The sequence below is a fragment of the Euphorbia lathyris genome, chromosome 2 (assembly GCF_963576675.1).
Source record: "Euphorbia lathyris chromosome 2, ddEupLath1.1, whole genome shotgun sequence".
In the NCBI taxonomy this organism is placed as follows: domain Eukaryota; kingdom Viridiplantae; phylum Streptophyta; class Magnoliopsida; order Malpighiales; family Euphorbiaceae; genus Euphorbia; species Euphorbia lathyris.
In genome coordinates this window covers 18107943-18123619 of record NC_088911.1, presented here as the reverse complement: position 1 = coordinate 18123619, position 15677 = coordinate 18107943, and positions in this window count along the sequence as shown.

The following is a 15677-nucleotide window of genomic DNA, read 5'->3' as shown; positions in this document are numbered from 1 at the left end:
TATCGAGGAACCCCGGGTTGCCCTTACTTGCTCCATTTGTGTTAACTTTCGCCCATTCGGGATCAGGTGGTTTCCAACTTACCCATGTCACCTTCTTTCCCCTACTGGCAGCCCCAAACCTCTAAGTATATACATTATGCACTTCATGGGCTTTTCACTAAATAAAAACCATCTTGGAGCTAGTGAAAATCATGAGCTCAAAAAGTCATTGATTTCTCCACTTCCATATCCACCACAAACTCATAGCAAAAACAATCGACCAATTCACACCATCAACCAATACATGAGTTTCTAAATTAATATCCAACCAGACGGACCAAGGGAAAGAGAGAAAAAAATTGGTGAAACATACCTGGAACAAACTGTTGCTAGATCATTTTGACCCGGGGACAATCATGGAAGGTATGTGTTGAAACACCTTTCCACATAATTTTGATTTGACAAAATTGTTTAAGTATAATTAAAAACATATTCTAAACACACTAAGTTGAAATGCTTTGATTTATTCTACTAATGTGTTTGTTCAATGTTGAGTTAAATTGTTTATAAGACACAAAGATTAAAAGGCCCAAAGCCCAATACGGAAGTCAAAGCCCAAGTCAAACAGTTTAAGGCAACTCGGCCCGCGTATGTCAAAACGTTGTCGTTATGTACAAAACGCAACTTAGCGGAAGAAGGATCTAGAAGACCTTCGTGGAACAACTTCGGGACGAAGCTGCTGAGTTGATTCGACAAAGAGTACAAGAAAGCAGCTGGCTAAGAACAACTTCCAGACCAAGTGTTTCCACTTTGGGTAAAGTTCAGACGACACAGAATGCTGTCTAGTTGACCTTACCATAAATGAAGAGACATTCTACCGAGCTGACCAAAAGCTGACCGATGACAGAAGATACTCAAATCTGATTGGCCGAGAGCTCTGAGCAAGTCAGGATGACAACGACAGGAAGCCGTTTCCCTCCAACGGTTATTTCGAAATTCGAAATGACCGATGCTTCAGACGTCTCTATAAATAGAGCCCTTCAGTTGCTTCATTCTACACAGAACTTGATCAAGCCATTACGCTGACCAAATCTCTACGCAAAGTTCTGCAAGAAAAAGCAAAGGAATCTTACACTAAATTTCATATCTTTTGTGTAAAAGTCTAGAGTGATTATTCAATCATCTAAGGTGTCTTAGCAATCATTGTTTAGGACAAACACTTATCATTTCTAGAGATTAGAAAGGAGAGGCTGAGTACTCGGTTATAGTACTCAGCGGGAGATTAGGATTGAGTAGAGGTATAGAGGAAGGTACTCTTGTTATACTCAGTTGCTAAGATTGTAAAAGGTTTGATGCTCTACCGTTAAAGAGCTCAGTAGAGAATTCGAAATCTCGGAACGTGTTCCGGGGACAGGACGTAGGCTTGGAGGCCGAACCTGGATAAATTTGTTGAGTAACATATTTCTAACCTTAAACTCCTTTATATATTTATTGCTTGCTTAAACAAAAACTGACCAAGTAAAGAGGTCAAGCTGAGTTGTGCGCATTGAATATCTGAGCTCAGGAATAGACTCTAAGTGCTATCTCCTGACTCAAGTAAAGAAACTGACCTAGTCACCAGCTGACTAAGCCAGTATCTTACTATTCACTCAGCGCCGCTGTTAAAACCTTTTTCTCACGAAAAAGACGTCTGCCCTAACTTAAAATTTTTAAATAGTTCCTAACCCCCCCTTGGAACTATACTTGTAACGTTATAAGGGACCAACAAGTGGTATCAGAGCCTAAAAGCTCACTATAAAAGGTTTAACAACCTTAGCTGATCCCCACTATGGGCGAAAACAGTACTCGGTTTCTCCCAAGAAACTAAACAACTCAGATCTTACCTGAGGGGATGTCCATTACTCAGCCTCCCCTATTCTTCGGGTCTAACTATACCTTCTGGAAGAATAGGATGAAAAATTTCATTCAGGCTACAAATATGAGTGCCTGGCTATCCATAGTCCAAGGTCCATTTGTACCTGTCGAAGTTATGGCTGGCCTAACAGTTGTTAAAGCTGAGGCCAAATGGACAAAGGATGATCTCAAGAAGACACAAAATCATGCTTCGGCTATAAATATGCTTCACTGTGCGCTCGATGCTGCAGAATATAATAAAATCTCAGGTTGTGAGTCGGCATAAAAGATCTGGAAGAAGCTGGAGGTCACCTACGAATGAACCAATAAAGTAAAGGAGTCCAAGGTGAACCAGCAGATGAGACTGTACGAGCTGTTCGAAATGAATAATGATGAGGGAATATCTGACATGAATGCAAGGTTTACCAACATCATCAATGAGCTCAAGAGACTTGGGAATATCTTCACTGAGGAAGAACAAGTCAAAAAGATACTCAAGAGTCTTCCTAAAGACTGGCAAGCAAAGAAGACCGCTGTTGAGGAAGCTCGGGACTTAACCACCTACAAATATGACGAACTCATCGGCTCGCTGCTGACCCATGAGATATCAATGAAAAACTTCGAGGTGAAGGAAAAGTCTGAAGACAAGAAGCAGAAGTCTCTTGTCATGAAAGCTGACTCCACTGATGGGAGCTCAACAGATGATGAAGAGATGGCTATGTTCAAAAGGAAGATGAAAAGGCTGTTCAGGAAGAATGACAAATATTCTAAGAAGCCTTACAGAAAGTTTGATAAGTATAAAGCTGAGTCCAGCGACAGCAAATACAAGAAAGACAACTCAAAGCCCATTACATGCTTTGAATGTCATCAAACTGGCCATATCAAGTCAAGCTGCCCCACGCTGCGAAAAGATAAGAAGAACGGCAAAAAGGCAATGGTGGCTACATGGAGCGACAGTGATGAGTCTTCATCAACAGAAGCTGAGGCCACCGAGTCAGCGAAGATATGCTTCATGGCTGACGAACTTGCTGAGCCGTGCGTCTCTGAGCATGCTGACCCCTCCATTGCATCTGACGATGAGGAGCAATCAAATGAGGTAATATCACTTTTCCAGCTCAGAAACGAAATGGGTAATGCCCTGAGTGACCTCTATACACTTGTCAAAAAGTGTAATAAGAAAATTAGAGCACTCAGCAGGCGCTGTGACGAGGTTGAAGAGGTCAAGCTAAGTGACCTCAGATACCTTCTTCAGGACAACTCAACTTTGCATGATAACATGGAGATCATACATAAGTCTGTCTCTGAAGTCCAATCAGATTCAAAGAAACTGAGAAAGGACGTCACAAATATCCAGAACCAACTAAAGGTTCAAAACAAAAGAAATATTCCTCTGAATGCTCAGTACCGAAGTACTGGCCAGCAGAGATGGAATCCCCAGCGGAATGTCCAGTGTGACTTCTGTGGGAAGAAAGGACACACCACAAAGGTGTGCTGGCATGCTCAGCATTGGGGTGCTGACTAGTCAGTGAAAAATCCTAAACGGAAGGTCAGCTGTGACTTCTGTGGAAAGAATGGCCATACAGTCCATGTATGCCGCCATAAAATAAAATATGATGCTTTACCTGTTGAACCTAACAAGCAAGGACCCAAAAAGAATTGGGTACCTAAAAGTAACTAGTTACAATGCAGGTAAGCCTGAGGTGTGCTGAGAAGTCAAAGATGTGGTATATTGACAGCGCATGCTCAAGGCACATGACTGGTGATGAAACTCAGTTCATCACGTTTGAGCGTAAATGAGGAGGAAGCGTAAGTTTTGGAGACAATAAAAAAGGTAAGATAGTAGGGTCAGGAACCATCGGAGGTAATCCTACTATTGAGTCAGTCTCCCTAGTCAGCGGACTCAAATATAACTTACTCAGCGTAGCTCAGCTATATGACAATGGGAGAAAAGTTATATTTGATGGTACTGGATGTAAAATATACGAGGGAAAAACAAATGAGTTAATTTTAACTGCCCCTCGGATTGATAATGTCTTTATGCTAGACTTAGAGAAAAAGTTTTTAAAAACTGTATGCTTAGTTTCAAAGGAAGAAAATTCCTGGCTATGGCACAGGAGACTTGGTCATGTAAGCATGGACCTCCTGGCCAAATTAGCAAGAAAGCAATTGGTTGAGGGACTGCCTGAACTTAGATTTGAAAAAGATCAATTATGCCACGCTTGCCAAGCTGGAAAACAAACCAAACAATCTTTTCATAGCAAAAACATTGTCTTAACTAAGCGTCCGTTAGAATTACTACACTTGGATCTCTTCGGTCCAGTCCAGCCGCTGAGTCTAGGTGGAAGAAGATTTTCCTTGGTCATTGTAGATGACTTCTCTCGGTACACTTGGGTCATCTTGCTGAGTAGCAAGGATGAGACCTTTGAGACATTTTCAAATTTGGTTAGAAAACTTGAAAATGACAAAGACCTAAAATTGGCTCACATCCGAAGTGATAATGGTGGAGAATTCAAAAACCAACAGTTTGTTGAATTCTGTGAAGCCAGCGGCATTGACCATAACTTTTCTGCTCCTAGGACGCCTCAACAAAATGAGGTTGTTGAAAGGAAGAACAGAACCTTGGTTGAAATAGCCAGGACAATGCTGAGTGAGCATAGGCTTCCAAAGTACTTTTGGGGAGAAGCTGTTAACACAGCGTGCTATATTCTTAATAGGTCTCTCGTTAGACCTATACTAAAGAAAACCCCCTACGAACTTTGGAAAGGACGAAAGCCCAACATTGGATACTTTCGTGCCTTTGGCTGTAAATGTTTTATTTTAAACACCAAAGATAGCCTAGCTAAGTTTGACTCAAAAGCTGATGAAGCTATCTTTTTAGGCTACTCAACAAACAGCAAAGCATACAGAGTTTTCAATAAACGAACTCAAGTTTTAGAAGAGTCAGTACATGTTGAGTTCGACGAAACTAACCCTGCATGAAGATATCTGCCGCTGACCGAGGATGATCCACACTCAGTACCCGCTGATCAAGATACAGCCGCTGAGTCATTCCCTCAAGGGCTGACCAAAGGTAAAAGTGAACCAAATATTGTTTTCACTGACCAGTCTTCACCTGCAGAGATTGTTGAAACACAGACAGCACAAGCATCAATCTACCCAAAGAGATAAGGATTCCAAGAGGGCACTCAGAGAGTGCAATCCTTGATGCCGCTGAGAATACCCTGATGACAAGAAACCAACTCAGGAGGTACCTCAGCAATGTAGCCTTCGTCTCAGTTCAGGAACCTAAGAACTTCGCTGATACTGAGGAAGATGAATTCTGGATGAGCGCAATGTAAGAGGAACTTGACCAATTCAGAAGAAACGATGTATGGGAGCTAGTGCCACATCCAAGGAGTCAGAAGACCATTGGAACAAGATGGGTCTTCCGCAATAAGCTGGATGAGCAAGGAAACATAGTCAGGAACAAAGCAAGGCTTGTAGCTCAGGGCTACAGTCAGCAAGAAGGTATTGACTACGGTGAGACCTTTGCCCCAGTGGCAAGGCTAGAGGCTATTAGGATTTTATATGCATATGCATCTTACATGAACTTTAAACTGTTTCAAATGGATGTTAAGAGTGCATTCCTTAATGGAGTTATAAACGAGGAAGTTTATGTTAATCAACCTCCAGGGTTTGAGGATCCTAAATTCCCAAACCACGTTTATAAACTCAAAAAGGCTCTGTACGGCCTCAAGAAAGCACCACGTGCTTGGTATGAGAGGCTGACCAGTTTCCTGCTGACTAGAAACTATGTCAGGGGCAAAGCTGATACAACCTTATTCATTAAGAGAAAGGGTAAAGATACCCTGCTGGCTCAAATATATGTTGATGATATTATTTTCGGTGCTACTAATGAGTCAATGTGCAAGGAATTTAGCAAGCAAATGCAGACTGAGTTTGAAATGTCTATGATGGGAGAACTCAACTTTTTCCTTGGACTTCAAATCAAACAAGGAAAGAATGGCATCTTCATCAGTCAAGCTAAATATGCCAAGGAGATATTGAAGAAATATGATCTTGAAAATTGCAAGCCAATATCCACTCCTATGGGCACTGACACTGTCCTCTGCGCTGACGAGAATGGTAAGTCGGTAGACAGCAAATTGTATCGAGGTATGATAGGCTCTCTACTTTACTTAACAGCAAGTAGACCGGACATTCAGTTCTCAGTATGCTACTGTGCTAGATATCAATCTAACCCTAAGGAATCTCATTACATAGCTGTAAAAAGAATCCTTAGATATTTGCAAAGCTCAGTGAACGCAGGTTTATGGTATCCCAACACTCATGGCTTTACACTCGTTGGATATACTGACGCTGACTATGGTCGAGACAAGCTAGAACAGAAAAGCACCTCTGGAGGATGTCATTTCTTAGGAAGCTGTCTTGTATCCTGGTTCAGCAAGAAGCAGGCGTCAGTAGCCTTGTCTACCACTGAAGCTGAGTACATTGCTGCTGGTCACTATGTTGCTCAAGTCCTATGGATTAAGCAACAGCTTGAAGACTATGGTGTTCAAACAAAGACAATTGAGGTCAAATGCGACAACAAAAGTGCAATTGATCTATCAAAGAACCCAATTCAACACAGCAGAATGAAGCATGTCAACATAAGACATCACTTCATTAGAGACCATGTACTCAAGGGTGAGATAAAGCTGACCTACGTCCCAACAGATGAGCAGCTTGCGGATATCTTCACAAAGCCACTGGCTCATGAACAGTTCAGCATACTGAGAGAAGCCATTGGTATGTTTAATCCTCTTTAGTAAATTCCTGTTATAAAATGAAAATTTATGCTGAGTGAATTACTATGCTGAATGATTTATGAAAATGCATGCTGAGGGATTGTTACGCTGAGTACTTAACGCAAAATACATATCTATACTGAGCAAATATGCACACCGAGTAGTAATCTCAAACTGAGAAATCATCCTTTTATATACTACTGACCACTCAGAATATAAAACGCTTAGTATTCTAAACGCTGAGTGTTAGATCCGTTGAATTAAATGCAAAAGCACGCGAATAGCCACCTAGGATGACGTATGTGTCGAATGTGTCATAAAAGCCAGGATCTTTGTCGGTTGACAATCCCAAGGCAAAACTGACACATGGATTCGATAAGATCCACTCTTCACCGCTATAAATAATGGGTAAATCCCCATTTTTATTTTCTTTACACTTATCGAATTTTCTTTGGCAAAGCATTCTCTCTCTCCAAACTCTCAAAGCTTCCCAATCTGTTTCTGAAACTATGACCAGAGTTTCCGTTAACATCTCCGGTGCCGGTCACCCTAAGACCAACTCCGATGAACCCTCCAGGCAAACTACTGTGCCTGAAACCACCATGGTCACTACGCCGAGCAAAGGCAAAGCTGGCCAAGCTACCTCATCTAAAAGAAAGCCGACCAAGGCCAGAACCTATACCAAGGTATTTGAAGACATTAGCGAATGGAAAGTAGACTTCTCACGATGGGTTTCTGAGGCCTTCGTGACATCCGAGCAACCCTTCTCCGAATAGATATCGAAGAATGGCTGGACAGAGTTGTTCTCCATTAGAGATCACACCTATCCTGACCTAGTAAGGGAGTTCTACCACAATCTCCGAGTTGCTGATGATAACCAGGACTATCTGGTAACTGTGGTAAAGGAAAAGACCATTTTCATAAACCCTACTTATCTCGCTAACTTGCTGAAGTTAAAAAATGAGGGAACAAAACTGAGGCGATCTAGAGATCATGACGGTACTGGGTGCGATACCACCTTTTGTAAACCCTATGGCCACTCTGGAGAAGTCTCAAGTACCTCAATGGGTCAGCACCAAAAGATGGCTCACTATCTACTGACCTACTTCATTTATCCCAAGATCAACTGCACCACCTCAGCAACGAATTTTGAGCAATGCTTCATATGGCATATGCTGACATACAAGCCGATCAACATGCCAGTATTCTTGATTGCTGGCTTCCTAAGAAGCACTGGAACTCTCAGGCTGGGATCGCTCATCACCAGAATCCTCTTAGATCATCAAATTGATCTATCTCAGGAAACCAAGGCTAGAGGATCTGAGATTACCGCGGCTTCACTGAGGGCTTTGAAGTTCAATCAGCCACTAAAGAAAGGAAAAGCTGCTGCTGAACAACTAGCTGAGGAAACAGCTCCAAAGCAAAGCAAAAGGACAAAGGCTCCAGCTGCCCACAAGAGGAAAGTTGTTGGGACTCCTTCGAAGAAGGCTGACTAAGTCAGCTACTGAACCAGGTCAGGAGAGACCTAAGTCAGCTGAGAAAAGGAGTAGGCAAGATGAGCCTGAAATTGAGGAAAGAACAGATGCTGATGAGCAACCTCAAAAGAAGCAGAAGTCTTCTACACTGACTCCTATTGATGCTATCCCTACTGACGTCATTGTTCCTGGTGATTCTCACTACACACAGTGTCTAGGAACTGTAGCTGAGCATCAAGAAGATGATGTGCATCTGGATGATCAGTTCATTGTATAAGTTGAGGAAGAGTTAGATGGCGATAGTGAAGAAGATGAAGAAGAAGAAGAAGCAAGCGGTCAGGATGACGCTGAGGACACTGAGGAGACAGCTAATGAGGTTGGAGCTGAGCCAACCAATACTGAGTTGGCTGCTGGAAATGAACAAGAACCTGACCAATCCAATGTTAATCAAGAACAAGAACAAGCTGACAAGCTTAATGCTGATCAAGAGGAAACTTCTCCCTCTCACTCAGGAGAATCTATACAAGCTGACACTCCTCCAAGAAGAAGATTAATCAAGGCAAGTCAGAAGTCTGTCATTAACCCTCCTGTCCAAAAACCAACTGTCCCTGACTTTGTTATCCAAAAGCCGACCCAAGACCCTTCTAAACTCAAGCTGAAATTTTTCAGAAAACAACCATCTTCCACTCCATCGGCTTCCCTTGAAAAGCAAGCCTCTGTTTCTTCACCAAAGGAACACGCCGACTTAAATGCTTCTGCTAACTCTACAAGCCAAGTAGAGCCAATTCCTGTCAATGTTGTTACCATAAGCATTGTGCTGACTCAGAACATTCCTGCTCCAGTCAGCACAGAAAGCATTCGGATTACTTCTTCTCCAATCAACACTTCTGCCGATCGATCAGTTCTACCCGAGACTCAAGTGCAGATTGAACACACACTTCCAGTCACTGACCATGTTATTCCACTGACTCCTCTTCTAACCGGTCATACTGAGGAAACTAGGCAAGTTCATGAAGGCTCTCTCAGCTACTTGCATGCCACCGAGTCTGGTAAAAGAATCATTGACTCGGTGCAAACATTAATCAAAGACCTTCTACTGTTGAGACAACTCAGCTCTCCCAAGTAACTCAGCTTCTAAATGAAGTTAAGGGATTCAAGGATTTGCTGAGTGTCATTGTCTCCTTTCAAGCACAGCAACCTAAGCAGGATTCCATCACAAAGCTGGCTGAGCTCCAGTTGACAATTGTTCAACATCTCAATTCTCTTCAAGGTCAAGTTCAGACCCTGTCAGCTGCGAACACGCGATATGCCACTTCTGATGAAGTTAAAATGCTTTTTGCTCAGCTTCACACCGAGCAAATCAAGACCAATGAGCAAATGGTCTCCTATTCTCAATGCTCAGTGGAGCAAATTGGTGAGGCTGTTCGACTGTTGAACTTGAACAAACAAGAGATGGACACTGACGCCATGAAGCAAAATGAAATACTGTCTGTCACCAGACAAACCTTCAACCATGTACGTCACAGTAATATTCAGCGTCAATACTACGACACATCCTTACTGAAGACATTTCATCAAGTCGTTGCTGGTCTGTCCGAAGCACTTACCTGGATAGGCAAATCTCAAGCTTTCATAGTAAGCATGATCAGCGCTGCTGAACTTAATATACCCGCTGAGGTCTCAGATGATGGAGTTGCTATTTTTGATGGTGTCAATGAAAGCGCCGATAGACTTAAGGCGCTGTCCACAGAACTGACCAGAGCCGTCCTAACCGACGCCTTTAGGATTCCTCCTCCCGATGCTGATAAAACGGGGGAGAAAGAACAAGCTAGAACACAGCATGAGCATAGTCACTCCAAGCAAAAGAAAAAGAAATAGAAATTAGGCTAGCTCAGTTATGCTAAGTTGTAGTCTCTATGTTTATGCTTTTCTTTTGTTGTATACGCTGACTACTTCTAGTAATATCAATACTTGCATCTTTTTATCCAAAACTTGAGTTATGAATTATTATATACGATGCTGAGTATTAAGTTATTATGTATCTTCAATTACATCAACTATGTTTAATGCTTATAAAACTTGTTGATCGTACTCAATGCTGATAACATGTTTGACATTGACTTGTATGTTTATAAAACATTGTCTTATAAGACTCATTGAACAACAAATTACTGAGCGCCCTCTGAATGCTATAACTTCCGCTTAAACACTTAGTAAAATAGAATATGTTCCATAAGCTGACCTATATCTGAAAACTGACCTTAGACTTACTCGATTAAAACCTTCAAATGTTTAGAGTAAAACTAAGTCAGTAGCTCAACCCTGATGGGGGAGTTTGCTAAGTTATATTAGGTCAACTATCATGGGGGAGCTCAATACTGAGTTCTTCGCTGAATAGTTTTGCCAACATCAAAATGGGGGAGTTTGTTGAAACACCTTTCCACATAATTTTGATTTGACAAAATTGTTTAAGTATAATTAAAAACATATTCTAAACACACTAAGTTTAAATGCTTTGATTTATTCTACTAATGTGTTTGTTCAATGTTGAGTTAAATTGTTTATAAGACACAAAGATTAAAAGGCCCAAAGCCCAATACGGAAGTCAAAGCCCAAGTCAAACAGTTTAAGGCAACTCGGCCCGCGTATGTCAAAACGCTGTCGTTATGTACAAAATGCAATTCAGCGGAAGAAGGATCTAGAAGACCTTCGTGGAACAACTTCGGGACGAAGCTGCTGAGTTGATTCGACAAAGAGTACAAGACAACAACTGGCTAAGAACAACTTCCAGACCAAGTGTTTCCACTTTGGGTAAAGTTCAGACGACACAGAATGCTGTCTAGTTGACCTTACCATAAATGAAGAGACATTCTGCCGAACTAACCAAAAGCTGACCGAGGACAGAAGATACTCAAATCTGATTGGCCGAGAGCTCTGAGCAAGTCAGGATGACAACGACAGGAAGCCGTTTCCCTCCAACGGTTATTTCGAAATTCGAAATGACCGATGCCTCAGACGTCTCTATAAATAGAGCCCTTCAGTTGCTTCATTGTACACAGAACTTGATCAAGCCATTACGCTGACCAAATCTCTACGTAAAGTTCTGCAAGAAAAAGCAAAGCAATCTTACACTAAATTTCATATCTTTTGTGTAAAAGTCTAGAGTGATTATTCAATCATCTAAGGTGTCTTAGCAATCATTGTTTAGGACAAACACTTATCATTTCTAGAGATTAGAAAGGAGAGGCTGAGTACTCGGTTATAGTACTCAGTGGGAGATTAGGATTGAGTAGAGGTATAGAGGAAGGTACTCTTGTTATACTCAGTTGCTAAGATTGTAAAAGGTTTGATGCTCTACCGTTAAAGAGCTCAGTAGAGAATTCGAAATCTCGGAACGTGTTCCGGGGACAGGACGTAGGCTTGGAGGCCGAACCTGGATAAATCTGCTGAGTAACATATTTCTAACCTTAAACTCCTTTATATATTTATTGCTTGCTTAAACAAAAACTGACCAAGTAAAGAGGTCAAGCTGAGTTGTGCGCATTGAATATCTGAGCTCAGGAATAGACTCTAAGTGCTATCTCCTGACTCAAGTAAAGAAACTGACCTAGTCACCAGCTGACTAAGCCAGTATCTTACTATTCACTCAGCGCCGCTGTTAAAACCTTTTTCTCACGAAAAAGACGTCTGCCCTAACTTAAAATTTTTAAATAGTTCCTAACCCCCCCTTGGAACTATACTTGTAACGTTATAAGGGACCAACAGTATGTAGTAGAGTCTCTTTCGACCCACATATAGCACATCGCAGGTCATCAGTGAGATGATGCGTCCCCCAAACCACATTACACAGCACTACTTCCAACTTTGCTAAACAAACGAAAACCCGAACCCGTTTTGGCACCTGCATACCCTAGACTATCGACCAATCCCATGCACTTTATTCGTGCTGACGAAGACCAATCAATAGCAAATGCTCAGAAGCCACCATATAGTTACTCGAACTCGATTGTCCCCAATATCAGCCATCTTGCCAGTTTTCCACCATATTCAGACTAAATGATGCCATACACAACAGAACTGAGGCAGGCAAAAAGGAGCTCAGCAACGTTCAATTCCACCCCCATTTTGTCTACTCCCAGAAATCTTGCACCCATAAATTCAGCCAATTGATAGAATGTCCCTTTTTACTAAATTACTAACTATAAATATTTAATTTATTTAAAAAATTAATTACTTACTTTATCAATTAATATTGTATTATTTATTGGTTTTTATAGTTTATTTATAATCACATTATACATATAAAACTTATTATTAAATAGTTAAAATTAAAATTTTAAACGATATTACCTCTTTATGTGACGTTAGAAAGTGCATTAGTTCGAATATAATTGCACTAAGCACACAAATATCGTTTCAACAGGAATTATGGAGTAAATATCTTTCATTCTATTTCAAACAATTAGCTGTGGTGGCAAATTTATCCATTTTTGAAGATCTTAAAACTAAACAATAAGAAGATGATAGGAGTGCATTAAAAGGTGATTTTAGCAATAAAAATGTAAACTTTATCTCAATGATTAAAAGTGCAAGCATAACACAATATGTTTACTAGTGGTTGTTGTATATTTATCTTCTTTTTATGATAATGAATGTATTAAACATGTGGAATAAGAGTCTTTATCACTAATGCCTTTAATGTCATATATCTCTTTCCAAAGATCTAAGGAATGAAAGAACAATCAAGTGTTCTTGTGTTGCTTCCTCTTCCCAACATTACATTCAAGATAACATTTATCAAGTGTAAAATCCCGATATGAACACATATAGGTCCCTGAGTATTCTAGAGTTTGCTTTGAGTCCAAGGCTTGCTTGAGGACAAGCAAGGTTCAAAGTGTGAGGAAGTATGTTTTGATTTTATGAACACGTATTGGTCCTAAAAGAAGAGAAATATGCCCTTAAAACACTTGTTAACCCAGTACTATGTTCTAATGATATGAACACGGGAGGACCCTCTGTATGTTAGCGGATGGTGGGGAAGGTCGACTTGCATCTTCAATGTTTCCCACAACTTCGGCTACAAAACCTTCCTACACGATATATTATGGCGTTGATTTTCTTCTGATTTTGAAGGTAAGATCCTTCCCAATATTGTTTCGTGGAGGCATTTTCAATCAAAGACGTTGAAAATGGAAATTGTAAAAATTGTTGTTAGGTTGCTAGCAAAAAATGGTATTGTATAGTGTTTGTGTCTCATTGGGCGTGTCAAAAATTGTTAACGATATTTTCGGAATATCCTAATTTCAACATTGACGCGTTTGGATGTGATGCGAGCGTGCCAGGAGAATTAATTTCCAAATGGTTTTGGTATTTCTAAGAAAATAATTGCACCGAAAGACTTAAATCTACAAACAAAATAATTGACAAATGACTCAAGGACTGAAAAAATCTTTCTTGGGTTCCTAGCTCACAAATGGCTACTAGGGAAGTAAAAAATAAAATTCAAACACAAAGGTTTTTAATTTTTTCTATTTTTTTATTGATCTTTTGTAATAAATATTTTGATCAAAACTCAAAAAGGAAAGATAAATTATAATGCAAATCTCGTACAGGAATGAAAATTGCTAAATGAAAGAAATTAATGGCAAAAAGTATTTGGGAGAATAAAATTAATGAAAGAACAAACTTGACTTTAATGGATAAGAATGATTTGTAGAAATTAAATTTTGCCGATGTTGAGACCACGAGTCAGCAAAACAATAATTCTCAAGTTTCGGGAGCGGTTGAAATGATGTCGGAAAATATTGCAATTGAGCTAATTGAGCAAAAATGCAAAAAGTGGCATCAGCACATCTAGAAAAATATTGATGTTTTGGGGGTCGGAAATAGTTTGAAAAGTTGGGTTCTGGGTGAGATTTTTTGGCAAAACGAAAGTTCGGGATCGAAGTTGGTATGTTAGGGATTAAATCGGTGTAAAAGGTTTTGGATTTAAGGGACTCGAATGGACTAAAAATATATATTGAAAAAAGGGTGATCAAATCTGAAATTTTAGAGTAGATATTTCAAAAAAAATTGGTGTTTTGAGGGTCGGAAATGGATTAAAAAGTTGGATTTTGGACACGGGTTTGGGCGAAACAAAAATTTGAGGTCGAAGTTTAACTAGCTTACAAAGGGCTACCACAAAAACAAACAATAAAAATCAAACACAAATTGTTTCTAATTTTTTTATTAATCTTTTGTAATAATACTTTTAATTTCCGTTTTTATAAAAAGCTTAACTAGGTCACAAATGGCTACCAATGAAGCAAAAAAATAAAAATCAAACACAAAGGATTTTGAACTTTTCTATTTTGTATTCATCTTTTGTAATAATATTTTGATTACAACTCGAAAAGGAAAGCAAGAAATTATAATGTAAATCTCATATAGGAATGTGAATTGCTAAATGAAAGAAATTAATAGCAAAAAATATGCTTAGGAAATGAAAGAACAAACTTGACTTTAATGGATGAGAACAATTTGTAAAAGTTAATTTCGTTGATGTTGAGATCACGAGTCGATATTCTCAAGGTCCAGGAGGGGATGAAATGATGTCAAAAAATATTGCAATTGAGCTAATTGAGCAAAAATGCAAAACGCGGCAGCAGCAAATCTGGAAAAAGTAGTGTTCCAGGGGTCGAAAATAGCTTGAAGAGTTGGGTTTTGGGCGAGATTTTGGGTGAAATGAAAGTTTGAGATTGAAATTGGTATGTCAGAGATTAAATCGTTGTAAAAAGTTTTGGATTTAATGGACTCGAAAGGGCTTGAAAAGATATTGGAAAAATGGTGACCAAATCTGAAATTTTAGAGCAGAGCTATCAACAAAAATTGGTGTTTTGGGAGTCGGAGATGGACTAAAAAGTTGGATTTCGGACACGGTTTAGACAAAACAAAAATTTGAGGTCAAAGTTTAACTAGCTTACAAATGGCTACCAGGTAAGTAAAAAAATAAAAATCAAACATCAAGGATTTTTAATTTTTTCTATTTTTTATTGATCTTTTGTAATAATATTTGATTACAACTCGAAATGGAAAGTGGAAAATTATAATATAAATATCATACAAGAAAGAGAATTGCTAAATGAAAGAAATTAACGACAAAAAGTATGATTGGAAAATGAAAGAACAAACTTGACTTTAATGGATAAGAACGACTTGTTAAAATTGAATTTCATCGATGTCGAGACCATGAGTCAGTAAAACGATAATTCCCAAGGTTTGGGAGGGGTTGAAATTATGTTGAAATTATTGCAATTGAGCTAATTCAGCAAAAATGCAAAAAAGTGGCAGCAACAAATCTGGAAAAATTGGTGTTTCGGGGTAAAAAATAGGTTGAAAAGTTGGGTATCGTGTGAGATTTTAGGCGAATTGAAAGTTTGGAATCGAAGTTAGTATGTCAAGGATTAAATCGGTGTAAAAAGTTTTGGACTTAAGCGACTCAAAGGGGTTGAAAAAAATATTGGAAAAAGGGTGCTCGAATATGAAATTTTGGAGCAAAGATTTC